Genomic DNA, 12,446 nt, shown 5'->3' on the forward strand with positions numbered 1-12,446 from the left:
GATCTGGCGCCTATTAAAACATGTCCGCCTACCACACCGAGTGGGTAGTTGTTTAATTGCTATTAAAATATGATTTGTGCATCTAGTGACATATCTGTAAACTGGACTGTACCGGATCGAACTAGATTCTATAAGTGGATTAATCTAAGCGTGAGTTTCTACTGTCAAAAGTTCTATAAGAATCATTGTTGTTGACAGGACAAATAAGCATAGTTTTACACATAAATTCTGCTGGCTGAATACCTTTTTTTTAAAAAAAAAAAAAGTCAATGGACGTTCCAAACAAAAGCGTCAGATTTAATAAAAGTCAATGAACAATGAAATTTTAACTAAATTAAACAATGATCTTATTTAAAATCTTTTTACTAAGAATTTCGTTTATTATGAAAATTAATTAAATGTTTACTTTATCAGGATAACGGTATTTAATTTATAGAAGTGTCTTCTGAAAGTGACGTAAACTTCAAAGGTGCTCAGACAATGCTATTGTCATAAAAGATTTGTTCAAATAAAAGAGATTGGACTCTTCCAGTATTGAAAGTTCTTTGATATTGTTCAAAAGAATATTGTCAATACTAAAGTAAGCGTGAGTAATATTGTCAAAGTAAATTTTACGGTGATTAAATTGACCGTAACATGTCGCAGATATCTTTGTATTTTGAGATTTATAAAGATAATAAACTGTTGGTTATATCTTTTTTACTTTTTCCGTAAAAAAAGAATATAGCCATGGCCATATGGCCATGATATTTAAAAAAAAATTAAACCTTACTTCAAGGCCAAGTCTTTGAATTCAATCTTACTAATCGTACTAATATTATAAATGCGAATGGATAGATGGATGTTTGTTAAAGGTATCAGGAAATTTGGTATACATATCGAACAAAGTCTAGCAGAACACATAGGCTACTAATTATGTTTTTTTTTCTTAATTCCGCGGGGACGGAGTTACGGGCGAACGCTAGTTTAAAATAAAACTTAAAAGAATCGGAATGCTATTCATATGATTGCATTCCATACCTCGAATTGTAAGGGCAATTGACTGTAGAGTCGAGACCTCACGGACAATGCAAGTACTAAAGTAACAAAGAAATTGCAAATATATAGTAATTTTGTACAAATTATTGAATCATTCCAATTATGTTTTAGTCAATTTTGATATATATTTTTGACCTAACTAACCAGTGCATAGTATTTAAATGTATTCTTTGACCTTGAATTTAATTTTTATTGCTTCAAGGTCACTAAAATGCTTGAAAATCGATCATGTTATAACTTAGAATTTAATGGAATTGCCTATTAAGTTATTTGGTATGTATTTTAACGATAAGAAGTTTAGTATCTTAGCAAATCCACTAGTCTCGTAGTTAACATGGAGAGCACTTTACAAGGGCAATAAAGTAGTTAAAACCTCTTTCCACTGTGCCAGAGTCGCGCGACTCAGACCCCGAGTGACTTATTTTTAGGGTACCCATATAGCAGTGCCTTGCGACCAGAGACGTGAGGGCTAATCGCGCTAATGAATAAGGCCTTTAATTTGCAAGCGTGGTTGAGTCAAGTGCTCGGTATTCAGGCTACTTACAACAAATTATCTAATTGGAGACGAGCCAGATTAGATTCGCTCGAACTAACGCGTGACGTAACATTCTAAATGGTTTGTTATCATATACTTAATTGGCTTAATAGAGAAGATCGTTAAAATTCCGATTGTCCAAGAATAGACTTGCGAATTATAGAAGTGGATATTGAGATGGAAAATGGACTTAGAGCAAGTTTTCGTTGCTGACATTCTCGTACATATTGTCATTTCTGTTCAGGTGTTTCGACAAAAAAAAACCCACGGTATTTGAGATACATTTTTGATTTAAAATTATAAAATACACATACATCAAATTTTATTATATGTTTTTTGTCTTGTGTAAGAAATTAATTAAATAAAAATTTAAAGTGTAACGAATCGTTAGTGAGTGTGACTGTACTCGTAGGTACATTACTGCTGCAGTTCGCGATGTGTGAAATTGCCCGTCCCGTTGTGACGGGACATTGTTCATAACGGTGCGCTCTGTGAAAAGATCGAATAAAAGGTATTTTTTCATCAGGTTCCAATGAGTCAAATCAAATGTCATTTCAAAAACAATTGCTGAACCGACAAAGTTATCAGACCCGATGGGCAAGTCAAAATAGAATTATAACTACTTACTAGCGCCCTCCTGTTATTGTCTAAAACTGTCACAACATCCATGTTGTACTGTAGTTGTCATGTTTTCTTTTATGTCATTTTCCATGTCTACTAACATTTTGCATATTTTCTGAAAGCGGTTACCGCCAACAGCGCCTTTCTTACTGGTCCAGATAAGCTGGACCTACTAAAATAAACTATTAAATATACTAAAAAAACTAGACTGTTTTGATTAAGAACAATAACAGTGGTAGAGCCCGCTTTAACATCTTCGCACGAATCGGCCCGGCTCGCCCGGTGAAATACCACGACCACACAGAAGACAGGCGTCAAGTGGAAGCTATTCCGCGTTTCGTCTGATGACTGTGCGCCCCGGAGGCCTTATTTAGTCCTCTTTCCCTTCCCACCCTTTTTCACATAAGGGAAGGATGGGAAGTGGAAGTGGACTTTCCGGATGAGAGGATGCGTGGAAAGGGAAAATATGTTTTCTTGCTGTGCATCCTGTCTTCCGTCGATTAAAGGTAGGCAACGCATATGCAATTGCGTATGTCTATGGGCAACGGTCACTTCGCTATTTCAGCGATTTTATATGGCCGCTCGCTCGTTTGCCACCTTTTGATATAAAAAAAATGTATGTATGTTATTATCATTTGGATTTGGAAATGTTTGTCAAAATATTCACATATTATAACAGCATGTTATTTTAAAACGGTAATTAGCTCGCTTGTATTATGATGTTATGTTGTATTATTCCAATAATTAAACCCACTCGAGATGTACCGTAACATTCCAATCAAGCGGGGTAACATTTTTAAAAACATATTTATATTAAACTAGCTGTCGCCCGCGACTCCGACTATTAAAAATAGATATTGGCTGATTCTCAGACTTACTCAATATGCCCACAAAATTTCATGAGAATCGGTCAAGCCGTTTCGGAGGAATACGGGAACGAAAATTGTGACACGAGAATTTTATATAAAAGATAAATAAAATTAATACGATAATAATTTCGACACAATTGAATATTAGCTTGTGCTTGTTCTCCGTGACTATGTCCGCGCAGAATTAAAACAAAATTTACTTCGTAGCCTATGCGTTCTTCCAGACAATGTTCTGCATCTGTGCCAAATCTTATCGAGATCCTATAACTGAACTAAAATGTCTTTTCTTCTATTCGATAAACATTAACAGCAACTTTACAGTATTATTTCATAAATTGTATCTTGTTTATTTTTATTCAATTTTCAAAACTCACTTCGGAAAGAAAGACATGAAACGAATTATACGGACACTGTATAAAAAGCGGAACTGAACAATATAACATTTTTAATATGTACTTTATCACTTGGACAATAAAGTTTATTATTCAACAAAGAGTAAGGAGTACATATGTTTTTATAAATATTTAGATTGTTACCCATGTCTGAGACGTTCGCCTGGGGCGTAAGTAATGCGAAATGTTTGGAAGGGTATTCCTTACCGCTATCTTACGTAAATGTTGCTCAGGTAAATGGAAATCTAAGATGCGAGACGTATGTTCACGAATTTGTCCTACTTTATACTTAGGAGGTAATAATCGAATAAACATGTTATCTAGTTGTGAACACAGATTTTTTTGTTCCTTTAGATATATTCGAACTACCCACCTAATTTTTAACGGTTAAAAAACCGACGTCAAAAAGGAGTAGGTTCTCAAATTTTCAATTCGTCTGATTGTTTTTTTGTTACTTCGTAACTCCGCTCCTGGTTGTCTGAGTTTCATAATTCTTTTTTTTATTTGAAAGGTTATTGCGTGTCATTTGGTTCCATTATTGAAATTAATTAAATTGAAATAAATTGATGGCTTCAAAATAAATAATTGTAATACCAGTACCACTCATCCTGATGAAGGGCCCCCGATGGACTCGAAACTAGTCGGTGCCGCCACCGGACGAATATACGTGAGTGTTTAGCCGTGTTTATATATCAGTTTAATTGTAACCCCTTATTTAATCTATTTAACTTACTGTCATGCACATACCATAGCTACACTATCAAGATATGGTAAATATTAAAAAGTTTTTAAATTACCCCAATTTTATCCAATCATAGTATCTTTATGATCAAAGGACGAGAAAATACTGAGCAAAACTCGGAACACCAACCACCATGTATGACCAATTACATCAAAGAATTTTCCGGCTGTACACCATTAAATTGCTAATTGCTAATTACCTGGGGCTGGTAAGATTCAATTACATTGTTAGTGGTCTATTGTTGCGAACGTTCCGTCCCTACAAAACCTTTTTGTTGCTATGCCAGACGCAGATTATTAAAAAAAAAACAATTGAATCGCTATGACGTTTTTTTTGTTCTTAGAAAGTATTTTTATGGTTTGTCTTTGCGTTTTATACTAATCAGACCTGATTTGTCTATTGAAATTGTTAAATATTTTTAACAGGTTGTTTTTTATAGTTAGCTATAATACATAAATTCTAGTATTTCCTGTTTATGGTGTGCTGAAATACTTTTAAACCTCTTTTGTTTCATCTTTTTTACCAACTGTAGCATTCGTTGTGCTATATTTGGCTCGTTCACGTACCGACACGTGTTGCCGGCTCAAAGGTCTGACATCGACTGACTTCCCCTCTCTCCGGCATGTACTTATGGCGTGTACGCTCGAGACAAACAACACTACGTTTATGCATACACTACACCAACTATATCTGCGTAAATAAAAATCAAGCATCACATAAACCGCTAAGAAATTAAATGTAATAACAGTAAAGAGGTCGTGGCAATTATTTAACCGTGTTCTGTTAACGTGCCGTGACGTGTGAGCACTTGGAAACAGACGCTGCGACTGCACGGACTTTAAATTTAACTTTATGCCTAAATAAAACTTAAGCGGGAAAACTTCTTTATTGCGCTCTACCACGGTCCATAAAATATAGAATTTAAAATAATAATTCTGTACATAAAACTCTAAAATAATAAGCCAATATTGAATAAATTAAGAAGTCGTTTATCCAGTTATTAAGCAAATTATAAAAGATAAAAGAAGAAGTGATTTAAAGTAGCAAAAAATAAATCTGGCAAATGACATATGTTGCATAACCTCTTTTAAATCAAGGCAAATCAATCTCTTTATTCTCGTATGATTTCTCGTGAACGATGTTATTCAATAATAATGAATCTTTTATAGTAATTTTCAAGTTCTTATATTCCACAAGCGAACTATTCGCTCAATTAACGTCATCCGCAGAGCGGCATTGTTCAACAAGCATGTTCTACAATTGTACTCAAATATAATAATATTGTTACTGGTTTTCTTTTTACTTTATGCTATGTTGAACTTTTATATTACTCGCTTTTATGATTCCAAAATATACTTTGATTAAAAAAAAACATACAGACGAATCTAGAATCTCATATCTGTTGTTTTTATCTCAGATCATTCAGGCTGCAAAGTTTTTTGACCCAACACTTATCTTTTTTAGGTCAAAAATCCGTTTCTTAAATATAATACATTATCCACAAAGGTAAATGTAACACGTGTTTTTACCAATAATTTCAATTTTAATCATTTTACTACTTTTACACATTCGTAAATGTGTAATAAACTCCAATGTTATGTGTGCTCTCGAACCGCGTGAAGCACAGACTAAAATCCTTTTAAATATCCAAAGCACCTCACCACTAAGTTAATTCATTTTAATTTAGACGAATGGCGAGGTCTTCAGGCATACATTACTGGCTTTGCCTGTGGGAGCTGTTTACCACCGGACCTGAGAACTCATTAATAGAGACACAGTTCTACTTTGCTTCTGTTTTGGTATACTACGCATTGTTAGCGATACAGAATCGTAATAATAGCATTATACACTTTTATACATTATAATTAGAAGGCGCGAGTGACGCGCTTTTGTTACCAAGTCAAGTGACAGAATGATTAGTGAGGGGACATAAATTTTAATAAGGCTAGTGTTGCGCCGATACACCTGCACCGTGTTGGTTTTTCTTTCCACAGTACCTTTAAAAGTCACCATAGAAAACGACCATTAAAATGTTATAACATTACATAGGTTCTATCCACACCATCTTAAAGGCTGGGAATCCATAACCGTGCGGTTTTAGTGAAACTTCCTGTCTCGCATTTGTCTGTGGAAGGGTCTGTTCTCGGCGGAATATCCAAACCGCTACGACTTAGGGACAAGAAGCGAGCGTATCACCATCTCAAAGGCCGGCAACGCATCTATGGTGCATCTGATATTGCAGATGTCTATGGGCGTTGTTGAACACCTCGATGTTCCCGATGCTCGTTTGCCCTCTTATCTTATAAAAAAAATAAACATTTTTTGTGCAATTAAAATGTTTATACTTTTACTTACTTTACAAAATAATTATTAATCTAAAGTAGTAAATATCCTAGGAAAACCAGCAATTTTTTTAAATACATACTTAGAATTTTTTTATGAGTTTTTATTACGAAAATTCCAAACATCGCGAACAAATGTTTTCTAATTTAGTACAAAATGTCCTTCAATCGTAAAATATATTTATGTGCACTCGTAAACTTTATGATATTTGTATTCATACATCGCGGAAACAAAAGATGGGAAGATGATTTTAAGAAAATAGCTGGACCGTTATGGATCCGCTTAGCAAGAGATAGGAATACATGGAAATCTTTAGAGGAGGCCTTTGTCAATTGACAAGCTTTTCAATACAAACAAGTTGCCGATCATTTAAATACTAGTAGAATTGTTTAAATTAATTTAGTTTTTTTTTTTTTAGTTAATAGGCATGTATCATAAATTGTAAAAATTGTAAAGCAATAAAGGCTATTTTATTTATTTTATTTTATATCGCGGACGAAGTGTCAGAATTTAATAGAACATTTGCCACGAAGACAAATTATATATTTTTCGATGCTACAAGTTTACTTTTGCAGCTTATGTTTATAAGGGGTGGCTCTTGGCTATCTGCCAATCCCATATACGTATTTAAAATCTCGTTAATTTTAAATACGTATATGGGATTGGCATTTGGGATTTCACCTCTATGTGACATTATATTTTTAATTCGACTCTATTTGAAATAATGTTATATAAACAAATAAACTTTTGTCTATTATACTAGAGTAAAACCATAGTTTAAAGAGTCACTTAAATTTAGCGTCAGTCCCACGCTCCAGATCCCTTTGGGCCGAGACTAATTTTAAAAACAACATTACTACAGAGTGAGGCCCAACAATTCGCATTAGTTATGCCTGACCTGATGTCCCGTGTCAACTATAAATGCAAGAGCTTATTTATACGCTGCTTGTCATTGTAAACTATGTCTTACTACTGTAGTGTTAACGTCTAAAATGTAATGTATTATTTTCTGGATATACACTTTACAACTGTTTAACTATGTTACACTGAGGATTTTTATAAAAAAATTGAAACATTAAAGATTAGAAAAATTTCACAGGCCATAGTTAAAATCATTTGGATCGTCTACAAATCTTACTATTATAATATAAATTCGAATGTTTAGATGGATGGATGGATGGATGTTTGTTCGAAAGTATCACTAGAACGGCTGCTTGTACTTGCTGGTTTGTAAATTATTAAGCGAGAAAACTTCAAAGACGCTCGGTATATTCATCATCAGCTCATTACACGTCTCCACTGAGGGGCTCAAAGCCAACCCTCTATGTTAGGGGTGACTAGGCCATAATCAACCACGCTGGCCCAGTGCGGGTTGGTTGACTTCACACATATCTTTAAATTTCTTCTCAGATATATGCAGGTTGCATCACCATGTTTTCCTTCACCGTAAGAACGTCGGATAAATGTACATGGCGGGATTCGACCCTGGACCTGCAGATTGCAAGTCAAGTGCTTAAACCCCTGAGCCACCGACGCTCGGTATAATAACATCAATAATTAAACAAAAAGCCGCCCGTTCGCTCTCAATGCACACAGAGTTTAATTACGCGGTAAGATGCAAAATCTTACAAATAATTACACAATTTAAATTTTATTATAAATGCGAATGTTTGGATTTATGGATGGATGTTTGTACGTATCTTCAGAATGGCTGAACGGAACCTAATAAAATATGGCATAGATTCATGTCTGAGATATCATTAGAAATTAAAGTTCTTTTTAATTTTGCTCTTACTGAGTCACGGATGGCTATTTTTATATCAAATCTTATTTCTACGTTTCTGTCTGTAAAAATGTTATCTGCAATTCTAGTGTTAGTACATTTATTTTTAGAATCCATGCAATATCAGTAAGTTGAATGACGTGCTCGTCTGAGCAAACTAATATCCCAGGAATTCCATTCACTCACTCCGCTCTCGTTCACTCTTGAGCGCTCACAACGTTTACGTTCAGAAACTTTTCATGTTTAAAAGTTTGCACGTTTATTTTGTTCGTACGAAACATCTATTTTTGTAAATTTTATTAAAATACTTCTCTTTTGCATACTTGCCTCAACTAGTGCCATGTGGTTACTCAAGCGGAGTCTAAGTATAGTTTTGTCATACTAAATGTACACTAAGCGTTTCCCTTAGCCAACGTTTAACGTCTCTGAATGTCTGAGTATGAAGTTTATTTTTTCTTTTTTATAGTCATCGGTGACAAAAATATTTAATGAGTTTTCTTACCAAATTACCTCTAAGAACTCCGAAGACCCATCGATCTTATATTAATTTAATCATCGTTATCAAATTTCTGAAGCCACAAAACAAAATTCGTAAAGAATAAAGTTTCTAGAATAATTATAATTGTTAATTTTATAATAAGAAGACGTACAAAATATTTTGTTGTAAGCAAATCTGGAGCCTTTTTTGAAAACAGCAAGAAATAAATTAAACAAGAACTTACAAGGTTTTTACTTCATCAACCTGCCCTTATCCCTATCGATGGTCAGCATAGTATGTACTATTCCTCCATACATCTCTATCAGCCGTCATAGGTTTTTACCTAATTATTTAAATTAAAATTCTTCTTAGAAAACAATAAATGGACAAATAATTAGTAAAATATATCGAGTCGCCTTCTATGAACGAAATACTAAAACAATTCATCCAGAAATAATTGAAATATGTAGTAGTTAGCTACAAGAATTCAATTTCGGTATAGTAAACAAAATTTTATTAGTAATAGTCTATTCATGATGTAAAACTAAGCTTTAAAAACTTTATAAATGAAGTTGGGGATATTAATCGCTGTCTTCTACCTAACCTACCCCTACCTACCGCTGCGAGCAGACCAGCTGCGCAGATGCTCTCATGGACATTTTCAATTTTCTCATTCCGGTAACAATGACTTGCACTTAACGTTAGCGTATAGACTATAGACTATTAGAAAAGGGCTTTCATTTTCTCCCGTGAAAATATGTGAAGTAATTTTTCCTTTATTGTTTCTTGAAATAACTAAATTTCAGTGAAAGAAAAGAAAAAACATGTAGCATGCTCACGCTACTAAAGGTGCGTGTTCATTGGCCCGGACGGACGTACCACACGCACGGATTGAACGGATTTCCTTGGTTTTTCGATTCGGGCGACGCGAATGATGGACGCAGTACTATGTAAAATCATAGAAAGCAAAATAACATCCGTTGCAGGTCGTCCTTGCTGTGCGTCTAGCGTTAGCCAATGGAACCGTTCCTATCGAACATCTGATTTATTCTTACGGCCTGTTGCTAATACTTTAAAAATATTAATATTAAAAAATAACTTCAAGAAGGATACGTGGAGTAAATTGTAAAACTTTACCCTTTAGTTTTGCTTGTTATAAATTTTATCAGAGTTTTAAAGGTCGAATATTTCTCACGGTTTAAAATATTTATAGGTCTCAACCTCTTCACATTTAGTTAAAATTAGCACGAAAATGGTTCATTCATATCCTTTGAATAGCGAGGCATTCTCGTAATGCTAAAGTGCATGGTAATGGTGGTGACGTCACAGGAATATTTTAAGCCGCGTATAAAGTCGCAAATGCTCTCAGAGTTTTACCTAAATAACGTGTTGGTATTGTGTTGTTAAAGTATGAACTTAGTTTAGTTTAAGGTTAATTATCTTATAATTTAACTTCTTACTAATATTATAAATGCGAATGTTTAGTTGGATGGATGCATGTTTGAAGGTAGCTCTAGAACGACTGAACAGATCTCAATATATTATATAATAATTAGACGAAAATAGAACATAGTCTGGAAGAACACAGAATCAACTAATTGACTTTTTTAATGTTGTGCTAACGGAGTCGCGGGCGACCGCTAGTTGTTTGTATAGATTAAATTACTTGTGTACAAATGATCTTGTACAAAAACATGTTGCCATCTCTCTCATTCTCTCTGACAAAACAAAGACAGCAATATGTTGTTGCGTTATTTTGGTAGCAGATATCTACGATATAAAATACAATTTCGTTGAATAAAGAAAGAATTTCGCTTTGAGATGTGAGTGATTTGTTTGTTTAATTACAAGTTATATTAATTGGGCAGCCGATGCAGTAGAAAATGAAAATTTATGAATATATTTAACTATAAAAGCGTGGACGCGGCAAGTTTTAATTACTTGGGAAAATTAATTTGTTCGTCTCAACACAGCGACCGAAAATATACCAAACTGCAGTTGTTTTTATTACGAGAACTTTTAAATGTTTGTAAACGAAACCGTAAACGACGAAATTAAAAACATTTTCTGTGTAAAAAGAATCATTAATTAAATATTAATTAATGATTTACATTACCACACAAATTTAAGCTTAAATTAATCTTGCGTAATTTACATCTTTACACATACTGTAGATCTTTTACGGCATTTGGAATTATATATTCAAATACTAGTATTGCCCGTGACTGTCTGTGAGGTAGTAGAATAAACTTAGTAAGTAGCCTATGTGTTCTTCCAGACTATGTTCTACATCCATGCCAAATTTCATCGAGATCCGTTTAGCCGTTATGGAGATATACTCTAACAAACATACATCTAAACTTACGCATTTATAATATTAGTGAGAAGATTTAATGTGTTTTAAATGTGTATGATTATTTCATAATATATATTCGCGTATGTATTTCCAATATAATATTTACCATATCCTAAAAAAATTGCCACAAATCGTCCAGTTTCAATTTCGCTAAACCTTCAATAACAACAAACCGAGCGCGCCGAGATATTGATGGAAATGTGAGGCCATCACCGTTGAATGAATTGTAAACAGATTTTTGGACCGTATTATACAGGGTTGGGATAACAAGTTTTATAAAATATCATTTTCGAAATATCTATACTAATCTTATTAATATTATGAATGCGAATGTTTCGATGGTAGGATGGATGGATGTTTATTTGAAGATATCACCAGAACAGCTCAACGGATCTAGATGAAATTTGGCATACATATAGAACATAATCTGGAAGAACATATAGACTACTAATTATTATTATTTTTTAATCCCGCGTGGACGGAGTCTTAGCGACAATTAGTTATTAAATGAAACGATGATAACTTAATTAAGCTTGTCTGTTCTCATTTGTTTTATTCTTCCTAAGACTTTAATATAGCGTTAACACGTAGACAGAACAATTTATCCTGTGAAATAGTTAGACCCTTATGTATAAGCATAATACAGGATGATTGCTTTCAACCCCAAGGTAGGTTCGCGCTTAGTCATCCCCAGACGTAGGGGCAGAAGAAAAGATGTCCCTTAATTTGTAAGTAGTGAAGGGGAACTAAATCCCACTTACAAACTACACATAGGATGTTTACACTATTTCTTACTTATGTTACACAAACATGAGTTATATAATTTTTTGTTTTGTTAAAGCAAATGATATGGAAGGCATTTTTATGCTAATTCCAAGGGTCTTATGAAAGAAATCTAAATATTATCATGTTTTTATCAACTTACTAGTTTTCGCCCGCGACCCCATCCGCGCGGAATTAAAAAAAAAATTATTCCGCCCGGACGTTGTCGCGGGCGACAGCTAGTATCTTATAAAAGTTTCTAATCTTGTTATTCTGAATTCACGTTCATATTAAAACTCTGATATACGTTGCATTTTTTGCTAAACATATTATTAAGACTGTCCAAATAAGCTATATTTCGAATGTTATAACTTATTTATGTTTATTTTATTTTGTTTCAGGTACGAATCAAGTCCATTATATCAAGAATAAATCTACACTAAGGAGGGGAATTAGCGAATTAAGGGACATGAGTTACAATGCCACTTATTAAATTATCACCAATATGATATATGAAGGCTAAAGGT

This window comes from Papilio xuthus, unplaced genomic scaffold (genome assembly GCF_000836235.2).
Source record: "Papilio xuthus unplaced genomic scaffold, Pxut_1.1 DF827777.1, whole genome shotgun sequence".
In the NCBI taxonomy this organism is placed as follows: domain Eukaryota; kingdom Metazoa; phylum Arthropoda; class Insecta; order Lepidoptera; family Papilionidae; genus Papilio; species Papilio xuthus.